The sequence below is a fragment of the Halyomorpha halys genome, unplaced genomic scaffold (genome assembly GCF_000696795.3).
Source record: "Halyomorpha halys isolate HHAL.00 unplaced genomic scaffold, Hhal_1.1 Scaffold479.1, whole genome shotgun sequence".
Classification (NCBI taxonomy): domain Eukaryota; kingdom Metazoa; phylum Arthropoda; class Insecta; order Hemiptera; family Pentatomidae; genus Halyomorpha; species Halyomorpha halys.
The window spans coordinates 379739-393705 of record NW_027109057.1 but is presented as its reverse complement, the minus strand read 5'-3'; the positions used below and the strand labels follow the sequence as shown (position 1 = coordinate 393705).

Sequence of the window (13967 nt, the reverse complement as noted above, 5' to 3'; positions counted from 1 at the left end):
GCTGCATGTAGCTATAAGGCTGCTGCATGTAGCTATAAGGCTGCATTAAAAAAAATTATTGTTAACTCATATTTTCCTTATTATTTGATTGGTGTTTTTAAAACCTAATTTCAGTATATTCTATATCCGAAAAAACACAAACTGCGCTTTACAAGTCCAAAACCGTTCAGGATAAAAACGAAAAGTAAATTTTGGTCCGTCCCATGAAGAGGTACATTTAGCCTTAAATAGGTTTTAATTTCAGTTTTACAACTTTTTTGAGCTAGGTTGTTCACTCACACTCACCATGTTTATACAGATACTGTTTTTTGGACTCAAGGGTCCTCAAAACGTATTTCCTTCGAAAACTCAAAATCGAAATTTTGCAAGATTACAAACCTTACCCTTACTATATATTCCATAGACAGGTGAGTGAAAGTAATTAAGGATCTATTAGTGTGATATGAGTCTAGAGATAACTTTAATATGAAATTGTAACGTTGAAATTCTTTCTCAAAACTATTAATATAGTAGTAATGAGCTGGGAAGAAAAAAAGGCAATTATCTCACTCCAATTTTCGATTCCTTTAATGATAACTATGAATAATTACGGGTCAAAACTGATGAGTCTGCCAGGTATAGGTAGGGGAAATAAAAAATGGCTGCTGTTCCAAAACCTTAAAAAAACATTATTTTTTCATTCTCAGCTCTATATCTTAAAAACTACCAACAACACGAGAACATCTAAAAGAACATTATTTATAGTAAATTTAAGAGTTTTCTGAAATATTAGCTTTAAAAGAGCTATTTACGTCCAATATTTCTCGAGACAGAGCCTTTTCAAAAGCAACATTTCATAAAATTGTACTGAAATATCAGTAGTTAGTTCATTTCTTTTGAGAAATCTATATCTCAGGAACTATGTGACGTGCAGATGTCAATTAGCAATCAAATTAAAGCTAGTTTACCTTCGTAGGAATAGTAGTTTTCATGATATTTGCTAAAATAAATTGATTTATAGTTGTTCGGACAATAAGTTTGAACTTTATTTCAGAAACTATTAGACGTACAGATGTCTGTCAGCACTCAAATTAAAGCTAGTTAAATTTACTATAAAATAGTTAATAATGTTTATCTTTAAACATAGTTAAAAAAAGCTACTACTCCTAAGTTTTTATGATATATGACAAAATAAACTCACATAATGTTATTCTCTAGTTGTCCGTATAAAATGATGCATTTTTGAAAAATATATCTCGAGATCCATAAGACGCACATATGTCTGCCTAAACTCAAAATAAAGAGGATTTAACTCACTATAAAGTAGTTTATGACACTTATCTTCGTATGGGTAGTAGTTTTTATATGATATAAATTTGTCCGAACAACTATAAATCAGTTTATTTTAGCAAATTTTATTAAAACTACTACTCCTACCAAAATAAACGTCATAAACTACTTTAGCTCATTAAGCTAGCTTTAATTTGAGTGCCAATTGACATCTGTACGGCAAATGGTTTTTGAGATATAAATTTTTCAATATAAATTCACAAACTACTGATCTTTCAGAACATTTTTATGAAATGTTGCTTTTTAAAAAGCTATATCTCGAGAAATATTGAACGTAAATAACTCTATTAGGGCTTACATTTTAACAAATTTAATCTACTTTAAATGATGCTCTCTTAGATTTTCTATTGTTGTTGGTAGTTGTAAAGATATAGGGTTCCGAATAAAAAATTAATTATTTTTAATGTTTTGAAACAACCGCCATTTTTTTATTTCCTCTACCTATACTTGGCAGACTCATCAATTTTGACTAGTAATTATACCTAGTTTTCAATTAAGTAATCAAAAATTGGGGTGAAATTGCTGCCTTTTTTCTCTTCTGGGGCCCTTGTACTAAGTATCAACCTTGTCAAACTAAGGTTTGGACGAATTAGATTATCACCTCTAATTAAGTAGTATAGGTGATAATTCAAGTTTAGTCCTAATTCGTCCAAACCTAAACAGAGGTGATAATTCAAATTTAGTCCTGTTTAAAAAGTTTCTTACTACAAAGTTTATCAAAATCTATTTTCCAGCGTAAAAAAATTCTTATTATTATTAATAACAAATCGGTCGTACGAAGGCTATTATGTGCCAAACTGAGAACCGGTCAAAAGACGGGGTTTTTGTAATCCCTGAAAGGCTCATATAAATTTTAGTTGGAACCTTTTTAGAAGGAGCTCTTCAAATATTCATTCTAAATTTATTAATACATTATAGAAGTATCCAGCCCCTTCCGATATATTTCCTTATATTCTCCCATTTCAAACTCCCTATAGGAGTTGCTGATGTTAAAGAGGCCGGGTGAGACAAACCATGAGAAGCATGTGCGGCAATGGCTTCTGTTATTTGTACATGTGGTGATGTTACCTCCTCCCATCTGGACCAGTCCGAAATAGAATTAGTGTGAGTGTTTAGGGCGCCAAGGGGAAGCCGGTCTGGAATTGTGCAGGGCAGTAACTATCAATTGGGTACCTTTTTATGTTAATTGATACTTATATAATGATGCTATCTCATAATTGATACAGAATAAACATTATATATAACCATTGGGAGTACTAATCCCATATTATATATATTGCAATTGAGATAAAATGGTGTGCTGCACAACTGCATTGAGCATTTGGATACTACACGCGTGCGTACTATAACCAGTGAAACAATTGTTTTTTTAAACTTATAATATGTAAATATAACACCTATTTGATAATAAAATATTAAAATTTTATAGTAAATTTGATAATTTTGTGCTGTAGAATTTTTATTTGTCAAAAAAATATTTTCTTTTGAAAATTGAATATATATTAACTTTTTGATTAAACTCTCCGTATTTTTTTTTACTCTCCAATTAAACTATTAGATGTTGATCCTTAATGATTTATTCTTTAATTGCATTTTTAAGCAAAATGAGTTTTTATATAAAAAACAAAATCTTTCCCAAAATTTAGATTTTTTAATTATGTGTTTTATATGCAATATATTGGTGATTTATTTGAGTATTGGAGAATAAATAGAAAAATCTCATTTATTTTTCTTTAATGATATATTCGTAATATTTGTGTTAATTTATTTACCTCTGCTATAACCTAGAGACGTACTGACCTAGAAAGTAAGATTCACCTGAATAAGTCTGTAAAAAATGAGAAAAACAAAAAACAATAAATACTAGAAAAATAAAACATTTTAATGTAAAATTGAAAAGAAGAAAAGTACATACTAAAATATGGATAATTACATAAAACAAATACTGAGAAAATTCAGAATTACAAATATTTATAAACAAAAAATGGTATTTGAAATATATCTAGGATATCTAGTTCATATATATAAATGACTGACCGTACAATTTCAGATAATGAAGAAGATGGTCAAGGTTGCGAAAAATAAAAAAATTTTAAGACTGAATGGATTTATTTTTTAACTACTTAACAAATCTTTTTAAAAAAAAAAAAAAAAATTGCATTATACATAAAACAACAATGTTAACTAGATTGTGGTAAAAAAAGAACTAACATAATTAACAACTATTTATTTTCCTAAGTTTCGCCCCGCTTTGTAGAGATTCATCAGGGCTGTTCAAGTTGATAGCTTTAAAAACTTGATCATCAACTTTATGAAGCTCTAGAAAGTGGGGCAAAACGTCGGAAAATAAATAGTTGTTAACTGTTTTAATTATTTTTTTTCACCGCAATCCTCACCATCTTCTTCGATATCTAGTTAACATTGTTGTTTTATCTATAATGCAAATTTTTGTTTGAGGCAGATTTGTTAAGCAGTTAATAAAAAAAAAATCCATTTGGTCTCAACGACTTTTTGTTTACTTAACACTCCTTATTGTTGTTTTAATGGTGTTTTTTTTTTTGTCACTTTACTCATAATTTGGAAAATATTATTATTTCCAGAGCTGCTTCATGCAACTTATTTTATTACTTAAAATGATCAATAACCACACTATTCAAACACCTGCAAAGTTTCACAAAGTTATCTTTGTTTTGGAATAGTTAATTTTATTTTAATTTTATACGGCAGCATTATCATTCATTTTTTAGAGAGATTTAGTTCTTCTTATTACAGAAATACCTTTTGAACTCATGGTTTCCTGAAAATAGAAAAAAAATCGGTCAAAATATATGGATCATAACCGATTAGGTCGGTGGGCTTATCCAATCTTGATCCAGACCATGTGTCAGCCGAACCTGTTGGTCACCTTCGGTTCTTAATTAAGATGTACGTACACATCTCCATATATCTTAATCGGTAATAAATACCTCTGGGTTCGCAGGTTTTGGTGGGTAATTGACTGAATGTCCTAGGTGGTCATTCTTGTTCCACACGTGCCTGTGATAAACGAAAGGTTTCAACAGTATCTAGTATAAAAAAACTAATTGAATTATTCCAAAAATATTAATATACATGTATGTAATGTTGAAAATATGATTGGACGAAAGAACTGGGGATTCTAGAGAAGATAGGGATTTTGGTTATTGAGAATATTTTAAATACTTTTTTTCTGCATAGCACCTTGTTTAGCCTTAGGTTTTGGTATTTTTCAAAGTTAAAATGGAGTTCTCCAGTTTACAACCGGAATGAAAAAATAATTTAATTAAATTGGAGGTAGAAAGTCCGGGTGGCGGTTGTTAAAGTAGTTACAAAAAACTATTGTTAACCAACGTTTGCAGGCCTTCGTAAGGGCTGATAAGTTCTGCTTTCAACTGACAACTCACTTCACTCAATCAGCCCTTACGAAGCCCTGCAAAGTGGGGCGAAACGTTGGTTAGCAATAAATAGTTTTCTTTTACTATTTTGATACTTTTATTACTCTCTTCCTCCAATATACTTCATACGGTCAACTATCTTCTTCTAACAATTTAATTAATTTTTTCTTAAATTCAAATGCTTGTAACATACCATCGTTCACTCATGCCTTTATTTGTGTTTGTTTTTAGTAAGGCTGGAAAAGGATAATGACAAATGGGAAAACTAAATTGATTGCTTATTGTTTGCTATGAGCGAATATTTATGGTGAAAATATAATAGTTAATTTTAATTTAAAAAAATTAATAGATTAAAATTAAATAATTGTTTTATTTTAATAACTATAATGCTTCAATCATTACAATAGAAAAAAGTAAATGTAGTTTCAATTTTTGAGCGTATTTACGGTATAATGTATCATAGGCAGCAATACTAAGATAATGGTTACATAAAACTAAGTATAATAAAATTTATTAATCTGCAAATTACTTTTCAAAACATTACACCAACAACCATAAGCGGCAGAATCATGTCATTCCTGTTTGATTTATCTCTTCTATTTCCTTCCTTTCTTTCACTTTCCTAATTTCTGTGCAATCCAATTTCCCATTTTCTTATTTCACCAGGGGTCCCCATCTGCCTGGTCGCAACCACGGATGGAATATTTTTGTTGGTTTAATAAAAATAAAATAAAATAAAAATCACTAACAAATGAGTCTTAAGTTAAAGTAGCTTCACTACCACGACAGACCCTAACGTTTATCATGGTAAAGCTGATAGTGCTACTGTTCTGCTACGATATTAAATTTAATCGTGACGGTACCTGTCACAAAGTTAACTTGTCAGTTGCAGAGACAATGTCTACTGTGGCTGTGAAGTTATATTAGCTGAACTCCTATTATATTTACTGTCACCAATCACGTTATTCCTACAGAAACAGTTCTGTCATCACAGTAAACATTTTCATAAAAGTTGCTTTACCCCCGTAACATGTTCTGCCAGCTATCAGCTATCATAATGTTAGGTATACAGGTATGTGAGAGTGCTATCATGACTGCAGCTATTACCCAGCTCAACCATTGCAGTGGCTGTGAAGTCACACCATTTAAACTGGCTTTAGCTCACGGTACATGCTTTATCAACTATCCCGCCCGGACCTGATGACACAGTCATGATAGTAACTGTGATACAGTTTTCCACATGTTAATCTTTTTAATTGAAAATTAATTTATAGCAGTTATCCCTAAATTTTAAAAATAAGTTTTAAGTCATAACAGCTTCCCATAAATTTTAAAAATTAATATCTGCTTATGTGAAATTTATTGAAAACAATCACGAACGATTTCAGACCCAACTTTACCATCAGGGTGTGCCATAACCCTACTCTCCTTCAAACCAAAAGTAAAGAAAAAAAACACGCCCACGAAAGGAAGGTCTACGATGAGGTTATTAAGAATTCCCACCATTGTAATCTAAACTAAAATCGAAGGAAACCATTGAATGGCTCGCTTGTTTCCGGTCGAAAAAATTTAAAGAACAATTGCAGCTGATTCTTATAATTATTTTTAAGAGATCAAAAAATGAACGAGTCATTAATATTAATTGTTCATTTAGTCTGTTAAAAATTATGGATTTAGGCAACGTTTTGGCTTTTACTACTTAGCGTATATTTTAGCTATGGCCTATTATTGTTGGACTTTGTGAGATGTAGCTCGTTAAAATTTTTAAGCCCAGTACTAACGGATAATCTTTTCCATCCTCGATTACCGAATAACAGATAAAACGTTATCGTATATTCAATTACTTTTATTGTAATTACGAATTAATAATTCGGGGCAAGAATTAACTTACTAAATCAAGAAAACAGTTCTCCTAAAATTATCCACGTACTCAAATCCCAAAAAAATATTGGACGGACTCCTCCTCCCCCCCCCCTTGTTCCCTAATGACTCCTTCATAAATATTAGAGACCCCTCCTCATCATTCATGGGACGCTAACATTACCCTAAGCGATGTTGTCCTTAGCCGAGGATGGAAACTATTTTTAGTTGGGAGGGATTTTAAGTGATTTCCTTCTGATGGCATAGGCATGATTGATAACTAGTTCCTCTCCTGTTTCCTTGTATTTTTAAAAAATAATTTGAAAACGATGTTCAAAGGCTATTATTAGAACACACTAACTATATTGTTATTTTATTTGCTTTACCTAATTCCAAAGACAGTACTTCTTCTTCAGAACTACTACATGGATATAAACAAAAGAAAGAATAACTAAAGATAAATATAATAGGAGAATAATGTCGCAACTGTAAAAATTACTTTCTTGAACCCGCTAACACAGTTCATAGTACTTTCAGACCGATATGATAATAATGAGTGGGTTTGTAACAATCAAAATATTACAATGAAAAAAAAAACTATTTAATAAAGAATACGTAAAAAAATGAAACGTTATAGATTAGTAAATTCTAGAAGGACCTTGTGGGCGGGGCATAGAGCAGGGAGGTAACCTCTTGTAGGGAAAAACCTTCCCCCAACATACTTCAGACATTGTCTTGTCAATAATTTTGTAAGCATTCAATTGAAATCTCAACATAGTAAAAACTTTTTCCGATGAATTAGTGAACAATCTAACTCTATGAAAGTAAATGATTTATTGCTATATAAAAATGTTTTGTCATGGCAAGTAGAAAAGTAACACGGTAGTATAAGTAATAATCAGTCTCAAAAATTAGGTTCACATTTGGAACTCCGTCATAAGTGATTCTGTTCTGTTTAGAATGACTCCAGTCACTAGTATGGATATTTTCCACTAACAGCAGCACTAATATTAATTTACGATACTCGGTTTCTTACCAATAATTAAAAAACAACATAATTATTAAATTATATTTCTCTAAATAATTAAGTGAATTTCATTATCACTGGTTCCTTTGCTTTTGTTTAAAAACTCTGTTGTTTTTTTTTCTGATTCTTCATGAAACGTTCATGGTTGGCGATAAAATGAAATCACTGCACCGATGATTGACTGCCTATTAAAACGATTTTAAATAGTCAGGCGTTTTTTTTTATTCCCTTCCTGGTCATTTCTGACATACGGGAGAGGTTAGAGGAGTAAGTGTTATCTACTGGGAACCGCCCTATTCTAACACCATGATGGGTTCAGAAAGTCATTTGGTGGTACTACCACAGAAATAAAATTTGACCCCTCAGACAGGATTCGAACCGATAAAAAACATTGGCTATAGGTTTAATTAAACATTAAATTCATTATTCTAACGTTTCATTTTTTCGTTTATTGATTCACACCGCTCCTAGATATAAATATTACATGAGGTTAGAACTGTAGTTGGGCCACCCAGGCCTTGATATAATGGTAATAACCTAGGACGTAATAGATTTTCCATTGATGAACAGAAAGCTGGTTGAGTAAGAGAACAATAAATGAGCTTCATTACGCAGTTTGTTTAATGCCTTAATTATGATACCTGAAACAACAACTTACAGCTGTACTAATAGTTAGCCTTCTACCGTTTGCTTCAAGGCAGGAGGATAACTCAAAGGCGACTCAGCTATCTCCCGCATACATTTTGCCTTCCTAGCCAATAGATGGAGAGTTGTACTTTCATACTAGGGGTATTCATGATCTTTAGTTTAACATGTTATAGCGTGTTAAATGGAGAAACTCATGTTAAATAGAGAAATATTTTCTTCTTTTACCATGTTAAAACGATACAACTTATAACATGGTTGAGAGTCTGTTACTAAGTCTGTTAAATGGAGAGTGACGTCACGCAACAGACAAGCTGAGCTCGTCACCGTTTTGTTGGTTGTGTTAAATTACTTGCTCGTAGTTTATGTTTTGATTGTGTATTATTAGTGTTTTGGATGTTTCTTAAAACTAATAAAGCAATTTATGACAATAATTATAATGTAATGACAGCTAGCAATTAGCTTATCTTGATTCTCTTCCTCACAAGCTAGAAGACCAACAAAGTAATGGGGGATCCTATTTTCACACAGCTTCCACTTTTCATTCAAATTAGGCATGTTGTAATAAATTACTTTAATCAAAACTTAGAAGTAAACGATACCATGAAGTTTAGGAAGGAAAGGTTATAAAACAAGTTCCTCAGAAAATCCGCTAGGAGCTCTCATGCATTTAACGTATAACCTAACTTTAAATACGGCTGCTCACAATCCTATATAGTTATAATATTTAACATGGTAAAATATTTTACATTTAACACAACATCATGAATACCCCTACTAAAGTACCGTTGAAACACCTTGCATATCTGGCTAGCTGATGTTACGTTAACAATATTACGAATTTTGGACATTAAAATAATATGAAAAGCTTTTCGTATAAATATTGCTATCCATTTTTTAAAAAAAGTTGTTTGGTAAATCTACGAGCATTTTAAAGAATATTTGAAATATCAAAAAAAAAATAATCGGGAAACCCGTAAAGAAGTTTATTGTTGCTGTAGTGAATTATCGGTATAGTTAACGAATTATGTCGAATATTTTAAACGTTAAAATTAATAATATTGAATTTTGTTTTGTACATTTTTTTTTATATTCGAACTTTATTTATTGATAGACATTACAATCTGCCAAACCGTTGTGGGCATCAGGTAATAGTGGTGAATGATCACATTCTTACTAATATAAAATAAAATAAGAATGAAAAATAAATTAATAAATGAAAAAAAGTACATAAAAATAAATAAAATCTCTCTTAAAATATATACTAACAGAAGGATAAAAAAAATGAACATAATCAAGCTATATCAAGCATGGTAAAATAAATAAATAAAATAAAATAATCTGTAGTCACGTTTACACTTCTATATACAATATTTATACAATCGACCTGACAATCTATTCCCCACGTGTGAGGAGTAGAGCAGAGCCCATAAGATCCCAGCGCATCCCTCTCGCTGCATCACTGGTAATGTGCCAGTGGAGGCTGAGCAAGTTCGCTAAAGCCCCAAACACTCATTTTGTAAAATTAACGTTTACAAATTGATAAAATATTTTTACTATTAGTTCAGGATATTGGTTGAAAAACTATCAACTCCATCCTTATCGACAAAGACCATAATGAGTCCACAAACTCTACCGAAGAAAACCCTAGACCTGAAAACCTAAGCAGGCAAGACTAACGGAATACGATAGTTATGGTGAAATGAACAATCAATTTTAACCGATAGAATAACCTTAAAGGGTTAAGACAGGTAATGTGTCATGCCCTACTCTCATTCAGATCAAAAGTGAAACCAGAACATGGGGAGTTGCACCCGGACCCTAAGTTCAAAATTACTTTAAGGATAATTCTAACGTCCACCATTGTAATTTAAACTGAAACAATATTCAGTGAGTGATTGGCTCTTACTCCTTTGCCAACCCCTGGTGTCCCAACTTTTCGGCTTCACTTCTCTTAACAGCTTACCCTCTCTATTATACTCCTTTATTTCTAAAGCTTCGCGTTTTTTTATAGAACATTTTATAAATTCAATGTTCGAGCCTCATTAGGTACTCACGCCGTTCTTGAACCAATTCCTTCTTAGAACAAAAAAAAAAAATAAAAAGGAAAACTGTAAGATAGATTAATATAAACAAGCTAACAGATTATTTAGCAACACATTTGCCTGTTAAATTCTTTGTACATTATAAAACACGTAAATTGTTGAATGTTAAAACTCAAGACAAATATTGCAGTCATACAAAATTCTTGTAGTCTCAGGTTTAGTCTCTAGATGCCAAAATAATTCAAACTCATAATTTTTCTTAAGAAACATGCTTAATATGAAATCATTCTAGACCTTATTTGGATTACTAACTTATATAAATTATAAAATTAATATACTTCCCGCCATCCTAACTCATTAAAAATTGATAATCACTTATTACTAAATATATTAGAGGTATTTCAGACCTAGCACAGAATACTTTTTCTAAAAGAGTGACGCTTTTTAGGGAGAACAATTTTATACTTATTTGTTCTCTAAAAATTTTACGACTGAGTCAAAAGTGTGTTTAGCGGTGTGTTATAACCTGCTCATTTGTAACCGATTTATAAGTTCGATGTATCAAGTTATAATTTCCTGTAAGTGTCTTGGAAAAAAAACATTAATTTGAGTGCTGACAGACATCTGTACGTCTTATGGCTCTTAATATATATTTTATTCATTAATTAAAAATTTTGTCCAAACAATCAGAAGCCAACATTTGTGAGTTTATTCTGACAAAAATCATAAAAACTAACTACTCTTACGGAGATAAACGTCTTAACTACTTTTTTTTTTTATCACGTATGGGCCTCTAAGGACCATTGAATATCAATAGTTAGGGTTCTTTGGGAGTCTTGATTTTCTTTCTTCCCATCGCAGTTTCATGATCCTCGACTGCCTTTCTTTTCTTTCTTCGGACCACTTCGTACCCCTTTTTTTCCTCTTCCGATATTGGTGAGATTTTTCAATGTTTTCCTATACTTATCTCTATCTAGACAGTCGGTATCTGAAATTTTAAGTCTCTTTAATTCCTATCTCATTTGCCTCGTGTATCTTCCCATGTTTTTGTAAGTAAAATTTTTTTTAAAGATCTTCTTATTCAATCTTTCCTCCTTCATCCTCTTCATGTCCTCATAGAACATTCTGTGAATCAGCGTTCTGATTCTCATCTCGGTTTCCAGGTCTTTGATGTTTCTGTAGATATCTTCGTTAGATCTAAGCCTATAAACCTTCTTGTGTTTTCCTCGGCCCATAGATTTTTCTTAAGATCCTCCTTTCTATGTTTAGCAGCTTTTCCAAATTGGGTAAGCATGTGGTTAACTACTTTATAATACATTAAACTAGCTTTAATGTGAGTGCCAATAGGCATCTGTACGTCTAATGATTCCTGAGCTATGTTTTTCCCAAAATAAATTCGCTGACTCCTGATTTTTACGACGTTTTTCTCTGGCAATGTTGAACGTTAACTGTCCTAGTAGTGCTAATATTTTAGAAAATTTACTCAACTTTAGATGATGTTAGGTTTTTTTAGTGTTGTAGGTAGTTTTAATGATGTAAAGCTCGGAATGAAAAATAATTTTTTTTTTAATTGTGATACAGTCGCCATTTTTTATTCCCCCTTACTATATATAGATGCCAGACTCATCCATTTTGACCTGGAACTATACGTCGTTGTCATTAAATTAATCAAGACTTTCTTTTCCTCTTAGGCTCTTGAACCGGTCGTGGAGAAAGAGAAGAGATGATATAGGAACCTGCGACATCTGGCCGAGGATTGATCCGCCGCAGTAATTATGAAACAATCTGGGCCCGGACTTTTTGCCGCACAGCTGGGACCCCGAAACAGCTTCTGCTTTTTGTCACCCTCGTCATCCATACTTGTCTATTAGTTTAATTGCCTCCGTCCTGGGCACCTCTCAAGGTGTGGATGTGTATTAAATTGTTTCGCTCTTACGGCAAATCATAAATCTTCTTGCCAAAAAAAAAAAAGAAATGTAAACAATCAAGTAATTATTTTTATACGTTCAATGGACTTTATTTTCTAATTTCCAACCAAGAAAGAAATCCGATCTTTTTTACTTTCATTTCGCAGGCACATTTAAACACCAATATATCCTTCGATTAAGGCCCTGATGGAATTAAATGATTTTCAAAATATTTCATACGATCACTTTAGCCCTAGAAAATACCCTAAATTAAAAAATAACATTGTTTGATCAATTATACTTTTAAATAATTTTTTTTTTACATTTACATTCCCCCCCTAAAAAAAAAAAAAAAAAATAGTTCTGAATAAAACATTAAATATCAGTCAGTAATAGGTACCAATGGGTTACTATTACGCTTATATAATGGCTATTAAGCTCGTACTATATTGTATATAATATATAATGTTTAACAAGAGCCAGATTATTTACATGTAGGCTGTGTATACGTTTACGTTAAAGATAATAAAAAAAATATAATATTAATCTGGAATATTATAGATCTATGAATATATCTATCCTAGGTCATGTAAAGAACGCTCACAAATTTATAGGAAGATAGTGTACAATTGATTCTATTACAATTCTGTAAACACCTATAAACTTAATTTTCCCTCTCATTTATAGTTTTTGTTACATTAATTTCTTAATTTTGCTCTATCTGAAAGCTCTTCTTTAATATACACAGACAAATTTCAAAGTGTTTTTCTCGAAAGCTATTTAAGATTCATCATGAATAATTTTCGAGAAAAATATATTTTTCATATATTCATATATTTTTAATATATTAAAAAAAAGTTAATTAGTATGTAATTTCAATTACTTTTCGCCCAACACTGGTGGCCACTACATGAAATGGGTAAGTACTCAGCTTCTACATTGGTACGAATTTGTGCAGCTCGAAGTTATGACATTTTATTATTCAGATTTTTGTAAGTTGAATATGCGCATTTTCAGATAATGACGAGCCCTATATACTTAACTAGGAAATCCTTTATAGTTCGCTTAGCCTGATATAAAAACTAATAACTATTTAATTTTTTAAACTCCATATTTATAATGAATTTTGACTAAAATATTAAATACACATCCAATCCTAGTAGTTGTAGTAACCGAACTGTTATCTCTAATATTGTTATTTTTACTATATTGTAGGAAGATAGTACGGGTGATGGTCAATAAAGGTAACAGAATAGTAAAAGAATACTATTTATTGTTAACCTACGTTTCGCCCCACTTTGCGGGCTTCATCAGGGCTAAATGTTAAGACAAGATACAAACATTTTAGAATTAACAAAACACTTCAAAATAATTGTTAAGTTTATATATTGTTAATATTATTTTTTTTAAATATACTTTATGAACATAACAATTGTTTTTATTTTAATGTTTTATTAATTCTGAAATGTTTGTATCTTGTCTTTTAATTTAGCTCTGACGAAACCCTCCAAAGTGGGTCGAAACGTTGGTTAACAATAAATAGTTTTCTTTTACTATTTTGATTCCTTTATTGACCGCCACCTGGACTATCTTCATACGATCAACCATCTTCCAATATGTTTACTATAGTTGAATGTAATTATTCATTAAATACATAACTCTCTACTGGTGTTCCCCAATAGACTGTCACAATGTAAACGCCAATCCTTTTTTTTTTTTTTTTTTTTTTTTTTTTTAAAAA

The 13967-nt window shown here is 31.2% G+C and overlaps 1 protein-coding gene across 2 annotated transcripts in view; it reads left to right on the top strand.

Moving 5' to 3' along the window:
* The window catches only part of net, a 107155-nt gene that overhangs the window by 6148 nt on the left and 87040 nt on the right, over window positions 1-13967 (top strand). Inside the window, exon 1 of one of the 2 annotated variants that reach the window (XM_067047264.1) lies at window positions 2454-2498. The exons of the other annotated variant lie outside the window; for it this stretch is intronic. The gene's annotated coding sequence lies outside the window, so the exon portion shown is untranslated. Of the gene's footprint in view, window positions 1-2453; window positions 2499-13967 lie in introns of those variants that run through there. 2 annotated transcript variants of the gene reach the window in all.